The sequence below is a fragment of the Rattus norvegicus genome, chromosome 14 (genome assembly GCF_021556685.1).
Source record: "Rattus norvegicus strain SHRSP/BbbUtx chromosome 14, alternate assembly SHRSP_T2T, whole genome shotgun sequence".
NCBI classification, from domain to species: Eukaryota; Metazoa; Chordata; class Mammalia; order Rodentia; family Muridae; genus Rattus; species Rattus norvegicus.
The window spans coordinates 82,156,872-82,169,388 of NC_141547.1; positions in this window are offsets into that span (position 1 = coordinate 82,156,872).

The window sequence follows — 12,517 nt, forward strand, 5'->3', positions numbered from 1 at the left end:
TGAGACAAGGAAACTAATCCCATTCCTTAGCGGGGCCATTTGCCTGTACTCTCCCATTTAGCTAAGGTGAGGTCAGTACTCTTCCCATTCTCACAGTAAGGGGGAAGGAGGCCAGGCGAGCGCAGCTTGCCAGCTTCAGCACAGCACAGAAACTGGGTTCCAGATGTGTCCTCGCCACTGTCTGTACCACTACCTTTGACTTTCTGAGGGTCTTCTGAGTCCTGGGCTGAGATTGTAACCGTCAAGTGCTCTCTCAATGGTGCCTTAAGTGAGAGGCAAAGGAGAGGGTCACTAGTCTTTGCCAAGGTTCTCTGCCAGGCAACTGTGCTAAAAAAATATCTTTTCCTTCCCAGGATGTTAGTAGGAGGCAAACAGATTGTTGCAGCCTCCTGGCTTCTTCCAGACGATGGCAGCGGACTGGCCCTGACTCAGGAAACAAAGCAATCTGAGAGGGCCAAGGCCACTGGAGAAGACTGGGCCCCAGGGTGGGGTGGGAGGTTGCTGTGCAGGGCTTATGGGAAGGATCCTTCTCTCCTAAAAGATATCAGAGTTTCCACCTAGCTCTTTACGGCATGAGCCCGAGCCACTTTTAAAACTCATTACTCACTCCCTGGACATCTTGGGCACACCATGTTCCCAGACTCTGCCCACAATTTTCTACCCACTAAAATGTCCTTATCTCTCCCTCCAAACCTTTCTGTTTCTTTAGTACTGCTCCTTTTTTTTTTTTTTTTTTTTTTTTTTGGTAGACGAGTTCTCCTTACATAGCCCAGGCTGACCTCAAACTTTCAAACTTGTAATCCTCCTGCCTTTGCCTCCCAAATGTAAGGTTTAAAAGCACGCCCCATGATATATTTCCAGCAAGTCCTACCTTCAGAGAGTCTAATGACTCTGTCTCTCCAACAGTGGATACTATGTGGGAAGCCGGAAAGATGGCTCACAGAGTAGTTAAGAGCAGCACTTGGAGAGGACCTGAGTCCATTCTCAGCGCCACCATCAGGTAGCTCACAATCATCTTTAACTCCAGGTCCTGATGACTTCTCAGATACCTGAATTCAATCGAGTGCACATACCCGCATACAGACATATACACCTACACATAATTTAAAATTAGAAAAATAAATCTTTTAAATAAATAACAGGCATGGTAGCAGAGACTCATAGTCACAGCACTTGAGACACAGAGAAGAGACAAATTTGGGGCCAGCCTGTGCTACACTGTGAGACCTAACCTGTGCTACATTGTGAGCCCTGTCCTTTTTTTTTTTTAATTCCTCCTCTTTTGCCTCCCTTCTTTTTAAAATTATGTATATGCGTGTTGAAGTGACATAAATTCTCTCCTTTTGCTGTGAGTTCCAGGAATCAAACTCAGGTCATCAGCTAGTGTGGCAGACACTTTTACAAAACAAAACAAAGACAAAGACAAAAACCAAATGCCTTTCAATTTCTGCCTATTTCTGGCATGACTCTAGTATCTGCTGTCTGCATAAAGTGGCATCAATAAGGTTGATGTTACTGACCAACTAGCAGGCCTCACGCATGTGTTATACCACTTAACAGAGCATCTGATCTGTTTTTCTTATACCCATTGAACAGGTAGAGAAACTAAGGTTCAGAGAGGCACCTGCTTACCCAAGGCCTGCATTAGAGTTAGCATTTGAACCTCCATCTTTGTGACCATAGAGTCTAGGTTCCTTGTCATTTCAAGCCTCTGCCTCTTACTTCCTCAGGAAGTTGTCATTTGACTGGTAGGATGAAAAGATCTGAGGCTACGGCTCTGGGTTTCATCTGTCCTCAGAGCCCTTGGACGCTGGGTTGGAGTCCTGGACTCAGGGACCGCTCTATGAATGCAGAATTGCATGTGGTTCTACCTTTCCTACCTTCTCTTTGTCACAGAAACCCACACTGGGGCCCTCTCTGCAAGAGACCAGGGTCACTGCCAGCCACACACGTACACCACCGACAGCTAATGACTAATTGGCAGCTGTGTGGAAGATGAGAGTGGAGGAAGCAAACAGGATTAAAAGAGCCAGGAGGGAGTGAGGGCCGGAACAGGGCACTCACACTGAACCTGCCAGCTTCAGTGGCCTTAAAAGTACAAGAGAGCTGCTGGACCTCGCCCCTCAACCTCAGCTCTTCTCCAGTAGCCCTGGAAACGCAGGCCGAGTCCCTGCAGCTCTCTGTGCTTGAGTCTCCTCTCGTGGGAAATGGGCATGCTGCGATGGTGCTGTCCCTGCTAGACCTTCTGGGCTGTGGCCAGGAGGAACGAGGATGTCCTACGAGACACTGACAATGCTATCAGTGCCTTCAAATATGGGCACGAGGATTGTCTCAACCTGAGGTGCTGTGAAATGGCTGAGCCAAAAAGGTCTGGGAGAAGCAGGGACCTCACAAAAGCATGGTCATAAAAAAAGATACTGACTCCTCCCTGTGAAGCCAACCCACAAAAGCCAACATTGGTGTGCACCTTTAATACCAGCACTCAGGAGGCAGAGGCAGGTGGATCTCTGAGTTGGAAGCCAGCCTAATCTACAGATCGAGTTCTGGGACAGCCCGGGAGGTCTACACAGAGAAACCTTGTCTCAAAACAAAACAAAACAAAACAAAACAAAACAAAACAAAAGATAGTGATCTAGACAGTTCAGCTTGCTATTCACACTCCCATCATGAACAACAGCCGCTTCTGCAGTGGTTGGTCCTCTGCACCTCCCACACCACCACCCCGAACCCCACCAGTGACCTCTGCACCTCCCACACCACCACCCCAAGCCCCACCAGTGACCTCTGCACCTCCCACACCACCACCCCAACCCCACCAGTGACCTCTGCACCTCCCACACCACCACCCCAACCCCACCAGTGACCTCTGCACCTCCCACACCACCACCCCAAACCCCACCAGTGACCTCTGCACCTCCCACACCACCACCCCAAACCCTACCAGTGACCTCTGCACCTCCCACACCACCACCCCAAACCCCACCAGTGACCTCTGCACCTCCCACACCACCACCCCAAACCCCACCAGTGACCTAACAGCCTCCTTCCTATCCCATTTTGCCCTTTCAAACTTGTCCCTCATCTTTTTTTTGTCTTGTTTTGCATTTTGTTTGTTGAGACAGGGTCCCACCCTGTTGCCTATGTATGTTCTGTAGCTGGCTTGAAACTTGCTATGTAGACCAGGCTGGTGTCAGACTCACAGAGATCCACCTGCCTCTGCCTCTCAAGTGCTGGGGTTAGAAGTGTGTGCCACCAAACCAGGTTAAGAAGCTTTTCAAGGGCTGGGGAGGAGGCTCAGTGGTTAAGAGCACCGACTGTTCTTCCAGAGGTCCTGAGTTCAAATCCCAGCAACCACATGGTGGCTCACAACCGTCTGTAATGGGATCTGATGCCCTCTTCTGGTGTGTCTGAAGACAGCTACAGTGGACTCACATAATAAATCTCTCTTTTTTTTTTTTTAAAAAAAAAAAGCTCTTCAAAAAAACTGTTTTGTTTTCAATTTTGTATGTGTGTGTTTTCGTGCACACACATACTCAGGAATACAGATGCCTAAAGAGGCCGGAGGCATCAGATTTCCCAGGGCTAGAGTTGCAGGTAATTCTGAGCTTTCCAGATGTGGGTGCTGGGGACCATGCATACTTCTGTCTGCTGAAGCATCACCAAGTAGTCTTAACCACTGAACTATCTTTTCAGCCTCAAAGTTAAGATATTCTAAAGAGGGGCTGGAGAGACGGCTCAACGGTTAAGAGCGCTGGCTGCTTTTCCAGAGAACCCTGTTCAACTCCCGTCACCCACATGGCAGCTCACACCTGTCTGTAACTCCAGTTCCAGGGGACCTGACGTCACAAAGCTATACATTCAGGCAAAATACCAATGCACATAAAAATAATTTTTAAAAAGATGTCCTAAAGAAAGACACTGGTAGCTTCTCCATTTGGCTCTCAGACTATTGAAAACAATGGCTCCCCCAGAAATTAGACTTTCCTCAGGATTCTTAGAAGAGTCTCTCAGGAAAAGGGAAAGGCTGGGCCTGGTAATGCCTGCTGTCAGCCAGAGGAAGAGTTTGCCTCCAGGATGAGATCTCGCACCATTCTCAGCTCCTCAGACCACCATCCAGAAGAGACTGGAGCCCAGACACGGATGACTGGACCACACCCTGACCAGGACTGCTCAGTCACACATACCTCTTAGCCTCTACTTAAACCTAAACCTCCTGTCAGGGCACTGAGGACTAGACTGGGGGGTGGGGGTGTCACTATATCTCAGTTTTCATTCCTCTTCCCAGTGTGGCCAAACCAATTACTTGTGTCTTCTCTGCGTTCCACCATTACTTTAGCTGAGGCTTCAGGTTTGCCCTAACAATCTTTACCAGGGTTGCCGGTGGAAGTGTGCAAAAGCCAGAAGTCATGTGTCCAGTGACTCTCCAGTGTGGCCCCGGTCATCTCAGGTCACCTCTGCTGACCTGGGAGGGAGAAGAGCTTATAGGCAGCAAGGTTCTGGCTCCCCTCAGGTGAGGGCTGTTGTTTTTGAGACAGGATCTCACTATGTAGGAGAAGCCAATCCTCCTGCCTCAGCCTCTGGAGTGTGGTGCATAAACAGGTCAGGCCCAGAGCTGTCCTCCTGACAGCTGCCCTGCGCTCTCACCTTCTACCCCACTGTGTGTGTTTAAGGTTGTGCTGTCCCTAGCTGTGGCTTCTGTTATCTTCCACAGCAACCCAGAGTCGAAAATCCAATTCACAGATAACTGGCTAGGAAAGGTCGGAACCGGGCTCTCTACTCCAGTCAGGTTCCCTCTGCCTCATCCCTCCTCCTCTCTTACCTAAACCAGACCCTCCCCTCTTCAGGTATCAGCATAAACTAGCTCCCTTTGTAAGGATCCCTTGGTGTCAGGCCTGGGTGCTTATTGGTCCTGTCCTACAATGGGGGCTTTCTCTCTTTACCACAAGGGTAGCTCCGTGATGTAGACCCCTTCCTTGTCAGGCTTCGGGCGACCAGAGCGGAGCGCTGTGCTGGGCAGACAGCAGGTGCTCAGCAACTTCTTGCCAGATGATGGACTTGGTCGTGCCAGAGCCAAATGCTATGGGAGAGGCAGCAGAGAAAGCTTTGGACTTCTGCCATGCCTTACATTAGCAGTATCTTCTCCAAGTCCTGACAGCCAAGCCCTCCCGGCTGAAGCTCTCCGAATTCCGGTCACTGCTTCACCTTGGGAAGGCAGCCGCAGCCCTCACCAAGCAGTCATTGACGTCACGGTGGTGCCAGGAGCTGCCCCATTAATATTTAATGTGGCCCTTACTGCAGCAGAGATGCAGGCAAGAAGAACTGGAAGGGTCTAAGTCTCGGCTCTCTGGAGCCGTGGGGGCAGGGGCAGGGGGTCACTAATGGGAAAGGGCTTCCTAAGCCATTCAGCCTGGCGGATGAGAACTGCGCCAGCCCTTTATAGTCCATGGCTTAATTCTGAAAGAGCCAGGGCGGCATGTGGCCCGCAGTGGGACAACAAGACTGCTGACTGAGCCCAAGTCCTAAATAAATGGGGGATTAGGGGCTTCTGGGGAACTTCCCTGGAGACAGTGGGAGGGTTGAGTCCTGGCGCCAGGCAGGCAGACCACCCTGCATAGTGATCTGATCAGAGTCTCCCTTTGCTACCTAAGGAGTTGGAGCAAATACATTTAGGGCTGCTGCCGTGGTTGAGGCAGGGAATGCAGAGGACTTGCTAGCACAGAGTGGACCCTCCACAAACGTGGAGCCTCTTCTAAGAAAGACGTGAAACGGCCTTCATGGATTCAGCGGCCAGGGAAAGAGCAGCAGAAAAGGGAGCTTGGAGCCAAATTATGATCCCAAACCAGGAGAGGTGACGGACGACTCCTGTTTAATCGATGAGGCTTCTGAGGGTCAAGGAAGCCATGTGGTCCAGATGGGACCATGCAGAGCTAGGGCCGAGCAGAGCAGCAGTCCCCCAGGACTCTACCAGCTGAGAGGTTCATTCGCCGTCATCTGCCTGGTGGGAACGGCAGATGAATTCACAAGGCACAAGGGTACCATTCCATTTGGGGGCTAGGACAATAGGAGAGACCTCACCTGCCCACCTACCTCCTCCTGTCTACTTCAGGAAGCCCGAGCTGCCTAGGGGAGAAAGAAAGCTTCCAGGATGTTTCGATCTGAACCAAGAAAGCACTTAGGTCAGGGGTTCTTTCCTCTATTTCTGCTGTCCATGGCCTCCTGGTAGGGACGATGAGTCACTCCGTGAGGAACAACTACTTCAGATTCCTTTACACAAAGCCAGTCCTCAGAGTCTGTGTTTTTCCTGTGCCAGAAACTGATGGACAACTGCAGTGAGAGAGAAGTGCACACGTTCGAAGAGGAGAATCAGCGCTCACACAGCCGCTCTCTGCTCTCTGTGGGAGCAGGGCGAACAATACCATGGCCCAGGACTACTGCCCCTAGTTTTGAAATCCTGGTTTAAGACTTTCTGAGGGCTGGACAGATGGTTCAGCTGTTAAGAACACTTGCTGTTCTAGCAAAAGACCGGAGGCTCAGTTCCCAACACACACACACACACACACACACACACACACACACACACACTCACACACTCACACACACAACACATACACAATACATACTCACAACACACACTCACAACACACACACAACACACACACACTCACAACACACACTCACATCACACACACACACACTCACATCACACACACTCACATCACACACACACACTCACATACACACACTCACACTCACATCACACACTCACATACTCACACACACTCACACACACACTCACATCACACACACTCACATCACACACACTCACATACTCACACACACTCACACACATCACACACACTCACACACATCACACACACTCACATACTCACACACACTCACACACACATCACACACACACACTCACACACTCACAACACACATACACACACTCACAACACACACTCACATACTCACACACACTCACATCACGCACACACACACACGCACTTGAGGCTCAGAACCAAATGTAGCTCCATTGTAGAGAGCATTCAGTGAGGTCAGGCATGCATATGCTTCCTAAGTACATAGTTAAGCCACTGGAAGGAGGATTAGGAATGTTTCTTCACCTGCTCATATGTGAGAGCAGGGCAGAGCAGGTTTACAGGGGACAGGAGCCACACACTGGGAAGTTGACTGGGAAGTTGACTAAGGGTATGGTATAGGACTCTAGGTCCAGGGACCAAATTCTCTCTTTTTAAAAATAAGACGTGCCAGGGGTGATGGCTCCTGCTCCCCCCGCCCCCGGAGCTGGGGACCGAACCCAGGGCCTTGCGCTTGCTAGGCAAGCGCTCTACCACTGAGCTAAATCCCCAACCCCGGCTCCTGCTTTTAATCCCGGGCAAAGACCGGTGTGTAGTTGATCCAGTTTAGACTTACCCCTTTGTAAGCCTAGCTTACAAGTGAACGAGACTCACACTACGATTTTTATTTGGCTTTGACAATTACTGGGGAGGAACCCCTAGTCTACTTTTCTAACTGTTGTCCTGGCTACATCATCGAACCTCAACACAGGTGTATCCCTGAGTCTACAGAGTGGATTCCAGGTCAGCCAGGACGACACAGAGAAGCCCGATCTCAAAAAGTTATGCGGGGGAGCAAACCCAGGGACCCACATGTAGTAGGCATGTGCTCTAGGACTGAGTGAAAGTCCTTGCTCCAGAGCGCTTAATTATATTCTTTGCTTTTATTTATTTATTTATTTATTTATTTATTTATTTAGACACAGGACCTTACACTGTAGCCCAGGCTGGCCTTGAACACATGGCAATTCTCCTGCTTCAGCTCCTTAGTACTGGGGTTAGAGGTGTGAGTTACTAAACCCAGTTCAAGCTGCCTAATTCCATTGGCTTCTCTGACAGGCTAGAAAGCCTGCCTGTAAGCTTCCTGGAGACCCCAGGGCAGAGAAGGAAACGATTTGGGTATGAAGCCTTGACAAGGGTTCAGAAGAGCAAACAAACCAAATCTGGCACTGTGTGACACAAAACAAGTCACCTGGCTTCTCTGAACTCCAGCCCCCTTGTAAAACGAGCCATTCAGTCCTGGTTTATATAACTCCTCGGGCTGTCGAGATTGGATATTTTAGATGGAAGAGTATTTTGAAAAGCATTCGGTGTTTGACAATAAAAAAAGGGGGTTAGTTTTTAAAGAAACAAAAAGGAAAAGACCCCTGGATTCTCTCACAATAACCCTTGGAAACCAGTCAGACAATACAATATAAACCCAAATCCTGGCTTGTGGTTTCTATGAATTCGGCCAAATGAGTTAACTTCTGGCACTGCCAGAGGTTTGTTTGTTCTCCTACAGGGCATAAAAGCCCCAGAAAAAAAAGGAAGGACACCCAGATGCTGCAAGATACAAAATAGACAATCTGAGGAGAAGTCCACAAGCCCCCAAAACTCTGAGCAGCCAGCGTGGAAAGTCCAACGCCTGACTATAAACTCCATCGGGGTTACCCGATTCCCCCTCCCCCCTCCCCTCTCCCTCCCCCTCCCCCTACAAGCAGCCCCCATGCATCTTAGCCCACCCCAGGTAGACGGTGACTCAAGTCTCTGCAGAGGCTGGTCCCTCTGTCTCTGTTGCCATGGCGCTGCAGCACAAGCTAGCCAATCAGGAAAGAGACCCATATCTGAGCCTCTGTTAAAGCCAGAGCAGGCCAGGTCTTAGCCAATGGGAAGGGCGGCAGAGTGGCGCCACCATGGAAACCCCAGCAGCAGGTTCAAACCATGTTTTCACGTCTCATTTGCAGAGGCGGGGAAGGGAAGCAGGCTGGGTTTTCAGCGTCCACCTGCCCCTCTTTCTATAACTTCTATAAACTTCATCTTGCATTTCCAGGAAGACATTCAGGAGCATAGCAGGGGCACACAATATTGCCCAAGAGTCAGAACTGACTCCAGCTTAGCAGGACAATCTTTTGACTCCCCCTCATCGTTTCCCTTCACCCCACATGCTCAGCACTGTATGACCTTAGCCTGTCCCCATAGTTCTAACCAGCCCCATCTGACCTAGGGAGAGGCTGTGTGGGCTGCACAGAGATTCAAGCCCCAAGCAAGAGAAGGAACATGAGACTCACTCCAAAAGGACACTCATTTGTCCTTCAGCTATGAGGCTTTGAGCAAACTGCTTAACGTCTCCTCCTACGGGCAGGGGAGCAGGACGGAGACAAGGGTCTGATCCAGATATCATCTCACTAAGTAAGATTGGCAGAGAGAGCCAATGGGCTCCCGTGGTCACATTCCAGACTTACTGCTTTTCACCTTTATGCTCTAGTGGAAATGAGTGTATTAGAAACAGTTTCCCAAGGAGCAGCCCCATAAACAGAGCCAGTGGACACCAACAAGGCTGGGGAGTCTACTATGCAAGTTTCCAGGCTAAGTTGGTCACTCATTCTAGAGCTCATGGCCCCAGACGTAGTGACGAAGCTGCCTCTTAAAGCCATTCTCCCTGAATGTCAAGTCATGACCCAAGCTTAGCTCCTGTTTGCCTGCATCTGCATTCTTCACAAGATGGCCTTTCTTCCTTGGTTAGCAACCAGGGAGCCATACATCTTCACACCTTTCAGTCTGCAAACTCGGACTTAATAACAACTGCAAGGGAAATCGTGTCACAGGCTTTCCCTACTCCCTTCTGGCTTTCACTCGGTTGCCTGGCAACGGTTCTATCCAGAAACCTGGGTGCCATCCGCGGCATCTCTCTCACCCTCATCCTTCCTAGAATACATTGCTCAGTCATGACCATTTCATCTCCTAAGTGGTCCTTGAGACTGCTTGCCCACCCCACCCACAACTGCCATCCCCCATAACCACAGTGCAGAAGAAGCTCAAAACCGCAGATCTGATGGTGCTCTCTCTTGCTTACTTAGAACGTCTTTTGTTGTTGTTGTTTCGTTTTGCTTTTGAGACAATGTTTCTCTGTGTGGCCCTGGCTGTCCTGGAACTCACTCTGGAGACCAGGTTGGCCTGGAAAACAGAGATCTACCTGTCTGGGCTTTCTGATGCTGGTATTAAAGGTGTGAGCTTCCAAGTCCAGCTAGAACCTTTAAGGGTAGCAGTAAAAACACGTAGCATGCCCAAGATGAGTTTCCTCTGCAGTCCTGCTTTCTGAACATCATCCTACCCTTGTGCACCGTCTTCCTTCTCTGCCTAGGATGCTCCCCACCACCAAAGGTCCAGCTAATCCTACTTGCCCTTCAGCTTTCAGTTCAGTGGTTACTTCCTTAAAGTTCCCCAAGCCTCTACGATCAGGTTAGTTTGCCCTGTGTCAGATTCTCCTGGAACCATGGCTCCCTTTCTTTTCCTTTCAAACAATAGGTTAGTGACATTTATATGCATGTGGGTGTTTTGCCTGCATGTATATCTGTGCACAGTGTGCACGCTTGGTTCCTGAGGAGGCCAGAAGTGGGCTTCAGATCCCCTAGTAATGGAGTAATAGACAGTTGTGAGCTGCCATGTGGTTGCTGGGAATCATATCAGTACTCTTAATTGCTGAGCCATTTTTCTAGTCTCTACCTCTTATTTTTATTTATTTTAACAATAATAATAAGTCATAATATACCATTAGATGATGATGATGATGATGATTATGATGATGATGATGATGATGATGATGTTTGAAACATGGTTTTCTGTGTAGTCCTGGCTGCCCTGGAACTCACTCTGTAGACCAGGCTAGCCTTGAACTCATCAAGATCCACTTGCTTCTTCCTCTCGAGTGCTAGGATTCAAGGTATGTACTATCACCACCTAGCTTTCTATCTCCCATTTTAAGAGGCAGAAAATGTATTTGCTCTAGATCACACACGTAATAAATAGTGAAACTGGTGTTAAAATACAGGTACATCTGAATCCAAGGCCAAGGTCAGTAGGCAGTCCCTATGTCTCTGCATAGTGAACACCAGCGGTGCTGGGACAGCCCGCTCAATTGCTGACTGCTTACCTGCAAAAAACTTAATATCAATCAGTTGATTTGGGTTTTTTTTTATAAGTTTTTGCTTTGCTCTTGTCTGTCTGTCTGTCTCTTTTAAGACAGTCTCACCGTGTAGACCAGGCTGGCCTGGAACTCAGAGATCTCCCTCATCAAAGCAGGGGTTAGAGGCCACCATGTTCAGCTGACACCAGTGGAAACATTCCAGTCTAGACAGTCTCAGTGGTTCTCAGAGCAAATAGGTTCTTCCGTACGGCCGTCTGTCAATAACTTATAGCTAGTTCTTGCATCTCCCTTGTGTAGAATCCTCTCCAGGGGCCTGCAGAACGGAGGGCATTAGGTATCTGGAAACTAGCAAACCTGTATTCTCATCCCAACTCAGCCTCTCTCCTCAGCCAGCAAATTTCAAAGGAGAATTAAATAGGTGATTTTGACAAGCAAGGACATAAAATCATCAATTCCTGTCACCCTGGTTTCATAAAAGAAAGGGCAGCCTGACACAGAAAAATGTAGGACAGACAATCTCAGGATTAATTTAGCTTTATAAAAAGTCTCCATGTTGTCCCGGTTCTCATTTCTCCATGTCCCAGTGTGGACTCTGTCAGAGACTGGCCCAGGTCTACAGAACCTCTGCTCTAACCCAGTAAAGAATGTGTCATCAGCCAGAAAAACCAGAACGCAGTGCTCCGGTGCAGGAGGGTTCATCCCTCCCCTGATTTAAGAAGGAAGGAAAAGCAAATGTGTCTGGCACACAGACAGGAGACCAGACAGACTTCTCTGTCACACTGTAGCTTCGTGTCCAACTTTGATCTCTGCTGGAAGGGGCAAAGTCTCTCTCTCTCTCTCTCTCTCTCTCTCTCTCTCTCTCTCTCTCTCTCTCTCTCTCTCTCTTCCTCCCCCCCCTTTTATAATGCCAGGGTGCCTGTGAGCACCCAAGACCCCATTCCAGCAAGTAGAACCTGCTGAAGCCAGGCTAGCCATCCCAGCTCATGACTGGATGCCAATGAGAAAGCCTCATCACTCTTGCAAGGACAACACATTATTCCCTTGGACTTTTGACCTTGGTCTTTCTCACCAATCCACTCACTCACCGCACTGCAAAATTCTGTGTCCATGAAGGGAAAGAATGAGTTGGAGTTCATGGAGTTCTTGTGGAGTTCAGTCTGTGAGAGGCACACTCGATTGCAGTCGGGGATCAGTGCCACAGCGAAACACAGATCACATCTCGTGTGAGGGTTAATGTGGATTGTCGAGGTGCAGGATCCAGAGCCGTTCAAGAGATGCACCTGAGGGCACACGGATGAGGGATGCTCTGATTCAGGTTAACCGAGGTAGGAAGACCCGAGCTGTAGGTAGGCAGTGCCACTCCATGGACTGAGATCTCAGATTGGGTAGAGGGGAGGAAGCGAGCTGATCAACAGCCTTCTGTGCTCTCAGCTTCCTGACTGTGGATGCAAGGTGAGAAGCTGCCTCAAGGTCCTGCCACCACAATATCAATATCCCTGCCATGACAGGTTGTACCTCAAACCAGGAGCTG